General features: G+C 38.6%; 1 protein-coding gene across 3 annotated transcripts in view; it reads left to right on the top strand.

The window, feature by feature from the left end:
* Window positions 1–13,545, top strand: part of HMGN3 (high mobility group nucleosomal binding domain 3) — a 1,231,743-nt gene that overhangs the window by 42,880 nt on the left and 1,175,318 nt on the right. The window contains exon 1 of one of the 3 annotated variants that reach the window (XM_050789655.1): window positions 729–732. The exons of the other annotated variants lie outside the window; for them this stretch is intronic. The gene's annotated coding sequence lies outside the window, so the exon portion shown is untranslated. Of the gene's footprint in view, window positions 1–728; window positions 733–13,545 lie in introns of those variants that run through there. 3 annotated transcript variants of the gene reach the window in all.

The following is a 13,545-nucleotide window of genomic DNA, read 5'->3' as shown; positions in this document are numbered from 1 at the left end:
CTTTCCGAAGACAGCATTTGTGTACACTCTGTAAAACAAGTTCTACTATCCTGGCTATAGGATATTCATCGAACCAGGAATTCGGGGCTCAAGAGTATCGCTATGAGTCAAAATGTGATCAGAGAAGAGATAACCAAAGACACCATGACAATAAGATCGAGTTGACCATCACAGAGAAGAACTAAACAGCCGCTTTCCTAGAGCTGCCTCAGAGCACAGACAGGCTTCCAGTTTTAGTCCATATTTGTCCTTACAACTAATCATCACTTCTTCCTTTCTCTAAAGCTCAGAGTCTCATTTTGAAGCAACTCAGAGAAAGCCTCTGAGTTGGTATACACATGTGGTGTATCTAAATCATAATACAATAAATAAATATAATGCTTTCGTTATACAACTCCCAGGACCACTCTTTCTATGTAAAATGTGAACTTTACTCTCTGGAGCAGCTCTCCAGCTCTCTCCCATGCGTATTCTTTCTCTCAGAATCTGCCTTCTCTCCTATTCTCATTTCAAGCCACAAAATGTGCCCTCTGTGTGCAAAATGGCAGTTAGAGATCACAGAGATGGAAATGGGACAATCCCTCTTTCATGTGTGGCTTCCAAGCCTTGGGGTAACAGAGGCTCCATTTTTCCAAACTCTGCTTGCAACTGCTTTGTTAGCTACCAGCGTCAGAATGACCACTTGAAGAATTTTGCTGAAGCAGAGGAAAAGTACTAGTTCTAGAGGGGGGGAGTGCTCCTATTTGATCATAGGAAGAGCAGCGTCAGACAGCACAGTCTAAAAAGGACTCACTATTCCCATGCACAGGGGGCTTTCCTGCTACACTAAAGGAGAACATATCCATCCACCATCCACATTTCACCTTAACCTTCCTCTACTAAGTTCTGGATAAAATACCTTACTTATGAATAAATAATAACAACAATCCTTTAACTCCTTTAGAGAGAGGGATCTGGCAAATGTACTCTACTAGAGATGCCATCTTTTCCCAGCCCTCCACATGCAGACCCTCTGTCCCAATGGAAGAGCAGGAGTAGACACCTGACCCAAGATGGGCCAATTATTATCCCTCCTGGGAGCTTTGAGTTAGAATGAACAAATACTGAGTTGGTTAATTATGTGACACCAAGCTGGAAAGCCAGCAGGAAGAGGCGAACATTTTAAAGCAGCCCAGCACAAGGTGATGAGTAAATTAAGCAGCAGTCAGCAGAGAGAAAAGAATGAAGATGGCATGCAGCATAGAAAGATACCGGGAGGCCCCTGGAAGACACGAAAGGAGAAAAAAAGGTGGGGAAATAAAATGAAAAGCTATATGATAACTTTTTTTTTTTTTTTTTTTTTTGAGATGGAGTCTTGCTCTGTCACCCAGGCTGGAGTGCAGTGGTGGATCTTGGCTCACTGCAACCTCCACCTCCCAGGTTCAAGCGATTCTCCTGCCTCAGCCTCCTGAGTAGCTGGGATTACAGGCATGTACCACCATACCCGGTGAATTTTTGTATTTTCAGTAGAGACAGGTTTCACCATATTGGCCAGGCTGGTCTCGAACTCCTGACCTCAAGTGAGCCATCCACCACGGCCTCCCAAAGTGCTGGGATTAGAGGCGTGAGCCACTGCACCTGGCCAATAATTCTTATAAGTCCCAGAGTTCTGGCTGAAATTAGATTCCTTAAATAAATTTCAACTTGCTTAAACCAACGAGTAGATTTAGGGTCCTCACAATGAAATGTACATGTACCAGTTGATTTCTTCTAACAAAAAAACAGCATCACTAAGTAGCAATCTGTGAACATAAGGCTCTTAGTTTTAGTCATAGCTGACATTAAAGACATTAAATTCAGAGATCACTTTATACTTACCACTTATTTTCTTCCATCAAAATTATTATACTTATAACAGGAGTACCACAAATTCCACAATTATTCATGGAGCTACTTTTGTGCATGGTGATGAATAAGTCAGGATTCCTTCCTGTTGGGGCTGGGAATCAGTGATGTCAACGAATAATGACAATGATGTCTGAAAAGTCTGTCATGGAGGCATGTTCTAGGGCTTCAGAGACACTACCTTATTTGATTTTCACCTTCAAAGAGAGTTACAAGAATCAACATTTAGCAAAAACAATCACACAAGACAGGTAACCATTAGTTTAGTTTCAGTAATTTGTACTTGAAGCCTGAGGAAATAAAGTATTGTTCACTTGGCACATAATTGGCATTTAATAGATGTGAGCCTCCTCCCCAATGTCTTGTCATCCCTAACCACCTCCAATCACCATTTTAACAGTTAAAAATCAGACATAAGAAAAGATTAGGCAATTTGTCAACTTGGCTGAGAACACAACTTAATTTAGAGCCGACAATTGAAAGCACAATTGAAAAGCAACATTCTTTTCACTCTGAGGTAAAATTTCCCAGCAAGATGTCAGAAGAAATATACACTCTTCTATTTAAACACACATGTAAGCCAGACGCAGTGGCTCACACCTGCAATCCCAGCACTTTGGGAGGCCAAGGCGGGTGGATCACGAGGTCAGGAGTTCGAGACCAGCCTGACCAACATGGCAAAACCCTTTCTCTACTAAAAATACAAAAATTAACTGGATGTGGTGGCACACGCCTGTAATCCCAGTTACGCAGGAGGCTGAGGCAGGAGAATCGCTTGAACCAGGGAGGCAGAAGTTGCGGTGAGCCAAGCTAGCACCATTGCACTCCAGCCTTGGCAACAGAGGGAAACTCCATCTCGAAAAACAAACAAACAAACAACAACAAAAAACAAGCGTATTAAGCCACAAACTGGCTTATCTCTTCTCCCTCCTGAGGTGGTATTAAAATAACAAAAGCTTTTTTAAAAGCATAAACCCTAGCGACAAAGAAAACAGGAGGACACAAACACAACATCAGAAGAATGATAGAAATGAGTTTCCAGGGAAGAAAGCCCCAGTTCACCACCGGAGGGATGCTGCAGGGAGGGCCAGCCAATGGGGAGAGTTGGCTGGCTGTGCCAAGGCCTTTAGAGGTTTTCGGTATGGCACACGGTAGGTGGAGGCAAGGGAAGAAAGCCTGAAGATTTCCTTCCTGCCCTCCCACTAGGAGGACAAGGTCTCTACCTGCTCAGTGGAGGGCCAGTGCTTTGCCTCCGGAGAGGCTGAGAGGGAGAGGCTTTGGGAGCAAGAAACCAGGTTCAGAGCAAGAGCGGAAAGATGCACAAGGAACAAAACATGGGAACTAACGTCACATGCAGGCCTCCGACCAACGAAGAACTTAGTGAACTGGGCTGCTGCCCATTAGGGGAGAGATTGGAAGCATTTTTGTGTGAAAAAGTCCCAGAGTAAATCCTCTCATGTACATACTAACAATGTTGGGGCCCTCTCAGGGTGACTGGTTTGCTGCCTTATTATTCAGAAATGAAGGCCACTGCTTGTCATGCCACACAGGTCTCCCCGGCAGCTCTTTAAAAAAAATCAATTTATTGAAGAGATGGTCACATAAAATTTACCATTTTAAAGTGAAGGATTCAGTGACATTTAGTAAACTTGTAATGTTTGCAGCCACCACCTCTATCAAGTCCCCGTCGCTACAAAGTAAAACTCTGTTCCTATTAAGCACTTTCTCTCCATTCTCCCCTTCCCCTGACCCCTGGAAATCACCAATCTCCATTCTGTTCTCATGAATGTATCTATTCTAGATATTTCATACAAAAGGAATCATACAATATGTGACCTTTTGCGTTGACTTCTCTCAACTGGCATAATGTTTTGGAGGTTTATCCATGTTACTATATGTATCAGTACTTCATTCATTTTTATGATAGAATAATATTCCATTGTATGAATACACTACAATTCAGATCGGCTTTTGATGCCTCAGTCTAATAAAAACAATTGACTATCACAATACATAAGGCAAAAGAAAGAAACCAAAATAAACAGAAAAATGAAAACTGGAGAAAACAATATAATTCAGAGAACACAGTAAAACTTCTAAAAAGTAACATCTCATGTCCTGAAAGATTAAATAAATGCACACCCATATGTGTATTTGTGTACATATTTGTATATTTACTGTATACACATATCTACAGATAAATGACATCTTTAAAATAATAAGAGGATGCTGTGAGAAAAACAAAGGTTAAAAAGAACTAGTTGGCCAAAATAAAAATAATACATAGAAGGTTAGGAAGATAAGGAAATATCCCAAAAAGTCTGATCAAGGGAAATTTTGAGAGAAAAAAATGACATATACAATTGTGAGAAGAAAATTAAGCAATGCCCTATTTTGAAAAACAAATGTTTCTTAGTCTAAAATTTTACACTCAGCCAAACTATTAGTCAAGGGTTAGAGTAAGGACATATTCTGACATGAACAGTCTCAGAAAATTAGCTTCTTACGAAGACTTTCTAAGGAATCTATTTGTGTGCTCCAATAAAGTGCGAGAAGAAAAAAGCATGGATACAGGACACAGGAGATATAAGTTGGCAAACAGGATGAAAGAGCTCCAGCGCAACAACAGCTGGGTCACAGGCTGAGACATGACCAGTCCAGGATTGTGCAGGAAACTGAAGACTTTCAGATCATCGTTGCAAATAAAGTACAGTGTATGGACACAGCCATAAATTTCCATCAGCAGAGTACACAGCCATCCAAACTCCAGCCCTGCCCAGGAAAATGTAGCACAATTAAAAGTAATCTGCACTTTTCAGCAGCTTCAAGGTCGAAGTTTTGTATGTAGTTAAACAGATATTTACCTGTCTCCTATGATATGGAAAAGCTGGGTGCTGTGTACTGGTTATTCTCCATTTGCCCCTCCAAATTCATTCTCCACCCTTCTTTGCCTTCTCTATGTCAAGAGGCTGACTTCCAGGGACTGCGTCACCAGGCTCCGTTGGCCTCCATCTTGCAGTCAAGTTTGGCCAGTGGGAAGCACTGGCGGGCAATCAGAAGGCAGGAGGAGAGACCAGGATACATACTCCTCTCTCCATTCTGTTTCTACAGCTGTGCTTTTTCCTTTATGGCCGCATCTCTTGTCGGGCAGCTCCTCTCCCAAGGCTGTAGCTCTCACTAGGTTCCAGGGCAATTCCCTCCTCCTTGCTCCTTCAGGAAAGGGATGGTAATGACTTCCCAGAGTTGCTAGTTCCTGGGTGCCTCACTCTTCCTTCCCAGCTCCCTTAATCCGCCCATACCTTTGCAAAGAGTCCCATTATTAAACTGTATTCAATGACAAACCTTTGAATATACATCTTTTTTCTGCTATGACCCTAAATAATAAACTTTTTAAAGCTTAATTTAAAACTGTAAACAAACACTAGTATATTATTATAGGTGAATTATTTGTTTTTAATCTTCCCTTCTGAGTTTAACAAATCGTGTGTGTGTGTGTGTGTGTGACAGAGAGAGAGAGAGAGAGAGAGAGGAGAGAGAGAGAGAGAGAGAGGGAAAAGGACAGGAAGAAGCAGAGGCAGACGGAGCCAGGGGTGAGAGAGAGAAAGTTTGAGAGGAAGAAAAAATACCATATTTTATTGATTCCAGGTTCTTGCCGTAATCAGCTGTATAAAAGATCCTTTAGTATTGGTGCTCGGACAGTGTTTTACAAAACAGAAAGGTTATGCAATACTTAATATTTGGTAACAATTTTTAGTACATAGTAAATATTTTATTACTTTATGTAATAAACATTCTGAAAAATAAATTCTGTCATTATGATATAACTTATGATCCTCCCCCTACCATGGCTATGTTCTCTAATTATTTGTTTGTAAGTAAAATCATAATAGTTATAATCACAAGTAATACTAGTTTTAATCATAATATGCATATAATTTTGAATCCTGATTTTTCTACTTAAAAGTATGTAATGACCATATTACTATCTTGCCACATAATTTTCATAATCATTTGAAAACTGTACATTGTACTTAATCATATGGATATACCATAAATCACAAACCACAGCTATACCACATTATCCTAGGCAATGTTCCTATAATCTATTTGAACATTTTTATTGTTCAGAAAATAACATCAAATAAATCTGATGGACATGAGTTCTTCCCTTAGAAGAGTAAGCCAAGCTGGGACTTAAAGTATGTTTGCTCTAGAATCTAGACTGGCCTGTAGGATTGACAGGCAAGTTGGCCAATGGTGTATGTGTACTGAGAAACAAGGGCAGCCCCTTCGAGAAGCCCATTCTCTAGGAAAAGTGAGCTTCGGACTCAGATAATGCTTGAGTACTGGAGAGGGACAAAGGTTCTAAGTACAACAATTGGTCAGTTAATTCACTTGTCTGATGAACAGCTGTGAGGCCTGTTTCACCAAATATTGATGAGATGTTGTGATCACCAGCCACACTAATTTAGGATCCCTGTATCTCAAGAAGAGGAGAAGGCTTTTTCTACCTCCAGGGAGAACAAGAGCACCGTCACCACTCCAAGGACCCAATGAAGTATAGCTTCAATAGTGTCAGCTGCAGGTGGCACCTGTGGCAGTAGCAGCCCTTAGGTGCCTTCCATAGCTACTGGCAGCAGACATTTCTGCTGGGAGATGAAGCCAGAGCCAGAGAGAACCATGTACTCCATGTGGTTGTGCAAATTCCTGGTGTTTGAAAGCAACCCTCACACAATTTCCCAAAATAATGAGGGAAACCCTTGTGGGCTGTCTAGCCTTTGGGACAGACATTTTTTTAAAAAAATGCTATTTGTTACTGTTAATATAGGGTCTAAATTACCCTCTGGGTTAGCGAAAACTAGGAAAAAATGAATTGAACTTTATTATTTTTATGCTAGGAGGGAGGGTACATAGACATTTACTATACTGTTCTCTACCTGTTTGAAATATTTCGCTTAAAAGATAAAATCACAGTGCAAGTAAACATGCTTTAATAGAAGGAGCATAAATATGGCAAATTTACACAAAGTATTTTCCTTCCTTCTTTCCTTCCTTCCCTCTCTCCTTCCCTCCCTCCCTCCCTCCCTCCTCCTCCTTCTTCTTCTTCCTCTCTCTCTCTCTCCCCCCGCCTTTCTTTCTTTCTTTCTTTCTTTTTTTTTTTTTTTTTTTTTTGAGACGGAGTCATGCTCTGTCGCCCAGGCTGGATGGAGTGCAGTGGTATGATCTCGGCTCACTGCAACCTCTGCCTCCTGGGATCAAGCAGTTCTCCCACCTCAGCTTCACAAGTAGCTGGGATTACAGGTGTGTACCACCATGCCCAATTAATTTTTGTATTTTTAGTAGAGATGGGGTTTCACTATGTTGGCCAGGCTAGTCTTGAACTCCCAACCTCAGGTGATCTGCCTGCCTAGTTGTAGATGACACAAACAAATGGAAAAACATCCCATGAATTGGAATAATTAATATCATTAACATAACCATACTGCTCAAAACAATCTACAGATTCAATGAAATCCCTATCAAGATACCAACATCATTTTTCATGGAATTATAAAAAACAATTCTAAAACTCATATGGAACAAAAAAGAGTCCAAATAACCAAAGCAGTCCTAAGCAAAAGAACAAAGCTGGAGGCATCACATTGCCTGATTTCAAATTATACTATAAGGCTACAATAATCAAAACAGCAAAGTCCTGGTATAAAGCCAGACACATAGATTAATGGAACAGAATAGATGACAGAGACATAAGATCACATATTTACAGTTAATTGATCTTTGACAAAGCCAGTAAAAACATACACTGGGGAAAGGACACCCTTTTCTATAAATGGTGTTGGGAAAATAGATTCACTATATGCAAAAGAATGGAACTGAACTCCTATCATTGTATACAAAAATCAACTCAAGATGAATTAAAAACATACAAGTAAAACCTGAAACTATAAAAATACTAGAAGAAAACCTAGGGAAAACTCTTCTGCACAGTGGTCTAGGCAAATTATTTATGACTAAGACCCCAAAAGTGTAAGCAATAACAACAAATGAATAGGGCCAGGCGAGGTGGCGAGCGCCTGTAATCCGAGCACTTTGGGAGGCTGACGTGGGTGAACTGCCTGAGCTTAGGAGTTCAAGACCAGCCTGGGCAACACAGTGAAACCCTGTCCCCACTAAAATACAAAAAAATTAGCTGGGCGTGATGGCATGTACCTGTAATCCCAGTTACTTGGGAGGCTGAGGCAGGAGAATTTTTTGAACCCAGGAGGCAGAAGTTGTAGTGAGCCGAGATCACCCCTTTGTACTCCAACCTGGGTGATAGAGTGAGACTCCGTCTTAAAAAAAAAAAAAAAAAAAAAAAAAAAAAAAAAGACAAATGGGATATAATTAAACTAAATTAAACTAAAAAACTTCTGCATAGTATAGGGTGAATAGAAAACCTGCATAATGAGAGAACATTTTTGTAAACTATTCATCCAACAAGAGACTAATATCCAGAATCTACAAGAAACTCAATTCAACAAATACAAAATAAAATAATCTCATTAAAAATGAGCAAAAAATATGAATAGACATTTCTCAAAAGAAGACATACAAATTCCCAAAAGGTGTATGAAAATTCTCAACATCACTAATCATCATAGAAATGCACATTAAAATGAGATATCATCATACCTTAGTCAGAATAGCTATTATTATTTTACTTTTTATTTTGTTTGAGACGGAGTCTCGCTCTGTCACCCAGGCTGGAGTGCAGTGGTGCGATCTCAGCTCACTGCAACCTCCGCCTCCTGGGTTCAAGCGATTCTCCTGCCTCAGCCTCCCAAGTAGCTGGGACCACAGGCACGTGCCACCACGCCCAGCTAATTTTTGTATTTTTAGTATAGATGGGACTTCACCATGTTGGCCAGGATGGTCTCGATCTCTTGACCTTGTGATCCACCCGCCCCAGCCTCCCAAAGTGCTAGGATTGCAGGCGTGAGCCACTGTGCCTGGTCACAGAACGACTATTATTAAAAGACAAAAAACAAAAAAACAAAAACAAAAAAACAAACAAAAAAGACCCACAAACAGATTTTAGTGAGAATGAAGAGAAAAAAGAATCCTATACATGTTGATGGGAATGTAAATTAGTACAATCTCTAAGGAAAACATGGAAATTTCTCAAAGAATTAAAAACACAACTACCATTCAATCCAGTGATCGCACTACTGGATATTTACCCAAATGAAAAGAAATCAGTGTATCAAAAGGATACCTGCACTCATGTTTATCACAACACTATTCACAATAGCGAACATATAGAGTCAACCAACAAATGATTGGATAAAGAAAAGATGGTGATTATATGCACAATGAAATACTATTTAGTAATTAAAAAGAGTAAAATCTGATTTTTTTTCAGGAACATAGATGGAACTGGAGGTCATTATCTTAAGTAAAACAAGCCAGACACAGAAAGTCAAATATCACATGCTCTCACTCATAAGTAGGTGCTAAAAAATGTGTACACATGGACATACAGAGTGGAATAATAGAGAATGGAGACTCAGAGAGGTGAGGGAGTTGGGAGACAATGAATGATGAGAAATCACTTAATGGGTACAATGTATGTTATCTGGGTGATGGAGACCCTAAAGTCTTTTTTTTTTTTTCTTTGACCCTAAAGTCTTGACTTGAAAACTATGCAAGCTATGCATGTAACAAAATTATACTCGAACCCCATAAATGTATAAAAATTAAAAACAAAATAAACTTCCATGGAGTATGGTTTCTAAAGGACAGCTGCTGTGGAACTGCTCAGTTTTCTGACCTAAAGGAAGGCTGCCAGCATTCAACTTTCAGGCTGAAAGTCTGCATTCACTTATTTTGTGGTTAAAACACTTGACATTAACATAGGGTTTTGGCTAATGTCATATATATGAAATATATGTCATATATTTTTTAAAATTGAGCACAAAATATAAACGAATCCCAAAGGTGGAGCGTTTTCCCAAAGTATACTTCATTAAAACATGTAGATTTTCCTCTTTCAAATATACTGCAAACTATTAGAATGGTTGAATTAGAATGCTTTTGGTTGCAAGCAATAGAAACCCAACTTGATCACAGAAAATGGTGGTTCTTTGGAAGGACCTTGGGCTAATTCCTTACAGAATGAGAGGAAGAATGGAACACTTCAGGATGCATGTGGCAGAAATGGAGCTAGTCTGGGGGTTGACTGACTCCCTAAAGGCAGGGACCTGGCAAGATTGATTCCATATTGCACTGCAGCATTCCTCAATATAGTGGTTTCACCCTTTTTCAGTTAAAGATGACCACGTCTGTAGAGAAGGTGGCCATAAATCCCTCCAAAATAACAACTTTCAGCTGAGTGCAGTGGCTCACACCTATAGACCCAGCACTTTGGGAGGCAGAGGCAGGCAGATGGCTTGAGCCCAGGAGTTTGAGACCAGCCTGGGCAACATGGCCAAACCCTATCTCCAAAAAAAAAGAGAAAAGAAAAGAAAAGAAAAAATTAGCTGGGTGTGGTAGCACACGTTTGCAGTCCCAGTTACTGAGGAGGCTGAGGTGGGAGAATTGCTTGAGCCCAGGAAGTCAAGGCTGAAGTGAGCAGAGATCGTGCCACTGCACTCCAGTGGGTGAGAGAGTGACACCCTGTCTCAACAACAACAAAATTCCACATCTATTGATATGAAAAATCTTTAAGAAGGGCTCTGATTGGCCCAATTTTGGTCACCTATTCCTTCACCAGTCACAGTGGCCACGGAGATGGTGTCCTACAACTGCCCAGTCTCAAGTCTGCAGACTTTAACCACTAAAAAAGGAGGACAATACAGACAGGGCCATGGGAAGAATTAACTTGGACCCAGGTCAACTCTCCATTTGTAACTACAAGAACAGAAAAGATGATGAAAATGAAGAAAAGTTGCCCTATCACCCTTAAATGGAGTTTTGAATGAGTATTCTACTTTGTCTATATATACACACATAGACACCTTAACGCACAATATTGTCACAGAGCTACTTAACAAAGAAACGGTTTTGAAATCTATCTGAAGACTATAGGCCTAAAAATAGAGAAACAAAACTTATCTATTGGGGATCCTTGGAATTTAGCCCTACATGAAGGACTGTTTCTGTTTCTGGAATTCTTTAAGAAATGAAGTACAGCCCCATGAGTCTGATGTAATAAATAAGAACTAGTATACAAGGTTAAATGATACATAATATCATTTTAAATGTGCACACTAACCAAAGAGGCCTCTAACAAAGTGTTTTTCAGATACAAAGTATAACTCAGGGATAAGCCTAAGCTTCCATTCTTCTGTTCATTCAGCAACACATTGAGAGCCTTCTGTAGACCAAGCATTACTCTAGGTTCTATGGAATTTGTTGTAAACAAAATGGACTTGTCCTGGAACCAATAAAACATTGAGGATGGAAGGCAAAAATAAACAAGTAAACAAAAACAACAAAAACCCATGATAAATAAGTAGATAAATGTTCCAAATGATCAAGAAAACATTTTTGAAATAATTATTCTAATTCTTTATAGCCACTGAATCTTATGAGGGTTCATGGTAAATAAAATACTTACAATAGCCAAATAGGGCTCAGCAAGAAACAAAAGGACTTTTAGCAAATCAAGACCCTGATAATTATTTTATATAAATGGTGGAATAAAATATCCTAATAATGAAGACTTTTGTTTATCAACACTGTGGGCCAACAGGTTTTGCAAAATTATTTCTTCTCCCTCAAAGAAAGTAGCTTGGCAGTATTAACCAATGCAAACACAACCATACATGGTCTTTATTTGCAGATACCATGATTACATAAAAACATAGCTTAATCTTCATAGGATACAGACATATACAGTAAAATGGAAAAAAAAATCCACTCTTTTTGTTAAAAAATAACTTCAATTTTAGTTTTTTCTCATTTGGAACTTACTACTTTTATTTTTCATTTTTCTTGCACTTTTTCCTCCTTTGTTCTCTCATTCTTATATCTTCAGTTTTCTTCTCTAAAATATTTAATGTCTATGAATTTACCTCTGAGTAGAATCTTAGCTGAAGCACATCAGCGATCTCATATTCTAAATATTTTGTCATTGCTTTTACATTTCCTTCATGGCTCCACAGTTTCTAAGTGGCGCACTTTTTATTTCCTTGTACTTGGAATATTTACTATTGATCTAGGATGTGGTCAGAAAACATAGTGCTTTTAAAATACTCTTTTCCTTGGGAAATTTACTGTTATTTTTCTTTATTTATGATAAGCAGTTTTAACTACTTATGTATACTTTAAAAGGTGATTTAGTTTCTGTTTGTGGAAACAAAAAAGTTTAAAACATATTTCTACTGATTCAATTCTACTATGTATGTAACCAAAATATCCTATATTCTTTTACTCTAGTCTTCATCCATCAAATTGAAAGTAAACTGATAAAGTCATGTTCTACAACTGTTCTCTCCATATCTTTTGTAACTGTGAAGTTTTCACTTATATTTTAATACTACACATTTGTAACATAAAGTATTTAACTGTCATACTATCCTTCATTGTGATATATTCCTTTTGTCAATTTCTAATGCATATTTTCTTCTATTTTGTCTGACATGAATTATACCATATTTGTTTTCTCCATTTTCATTTTTGCCTAACATACTTGTCCATTTTCAAATTTTAACCTTTCTAGGTCAATTTATTTCAAAACTTCCTGGTGAACAGCTTTTAATTGGATTTTGTTTCTTAACCCAATCTAAGTTCTTTCTTATTAATTAGGGAATTCACCTGATTACATTTATGTCTTAATTGTGTTTTGACTTTATCCTATTTTTCTTTCTTTGCTGTCTCCCCACTACCCGTCCCTCATTTGTGTTGCAGGGGCTATTTCTCAGTTAACTTTGCACCTAAGAATCTAGCCCAGTGCCTGGCCCATAACAGGCACTCACTAAATGTTTGTGGAACGAATTAATATATTTAGTATAGACCATTTGTGCAATGATGTGGAAGACACATATGCTGCTTTTAGTTCTATTAGTGGTTAATATTTTGAAGCATTTAAAAGCCATTATTAAACTTTCAAGGTTAACAGCAGAATAATGCAGTTCTTTCCTAAAGATGAAGAGTTTAGAAGTTTTGAACTCCTTTTGGCAAATCTACTACTCCAATCTTGTCAACTTAAGTCATATTTATGACCATCACTATTTTCTTATTTTTGCAATATGGAGCCATTACTTCACATAAAAGTGTATTTGAGACAATTATTTATATATACACCTTTTTACTTGTTTCTATCTTCAGTTCCAGTCCTTCCAGTTATAATGTCCTCATTCTTGTTAGTGTTTTATTTCCAATTTTTCTGGTAAATATTTCTAATTAGTACATTCCAAAAGGTGCCAGGGTTCCTAAATCTTTGTCCATATATGAATATTTTCTATTGCTTTCCAAACCTGATGGCCCAGGTTTGAAGTATACCAGGATCTCTAAATCTCATGTTGCCCTGGAGGTTCCAAAGTGGCTTTTTTGAGGTCACGTTCCTCATCTATCAGGCCAAAGATTTCTGCTAAAAGTAACATAGTCTGTGTGCCTAGCTGGTTTACAGCTATCAGTTGTAGCCTCAGGTATACTTGGAACAGATGAAAAACTGAGACA

Source organism: Macaca thibetana, chromosome 4 (assembly GCF_024542745.1).
Source record: "Macaca thibetana thibetana isolate TM-01 chromosome 4, ASM2454274v1, whole genome shotgun sequence".
In the NCBI taxonomy this organism is placed as follows: domain Eukaryota; kingdom Metazoa; phylum Chordata; class Mammalia; order Primates; family Cercopithecidae; genus Macaca; species Macaca thibetana.
This window is presented reverse-complemented; position numbering and strand designations above follow the sequence as displayed.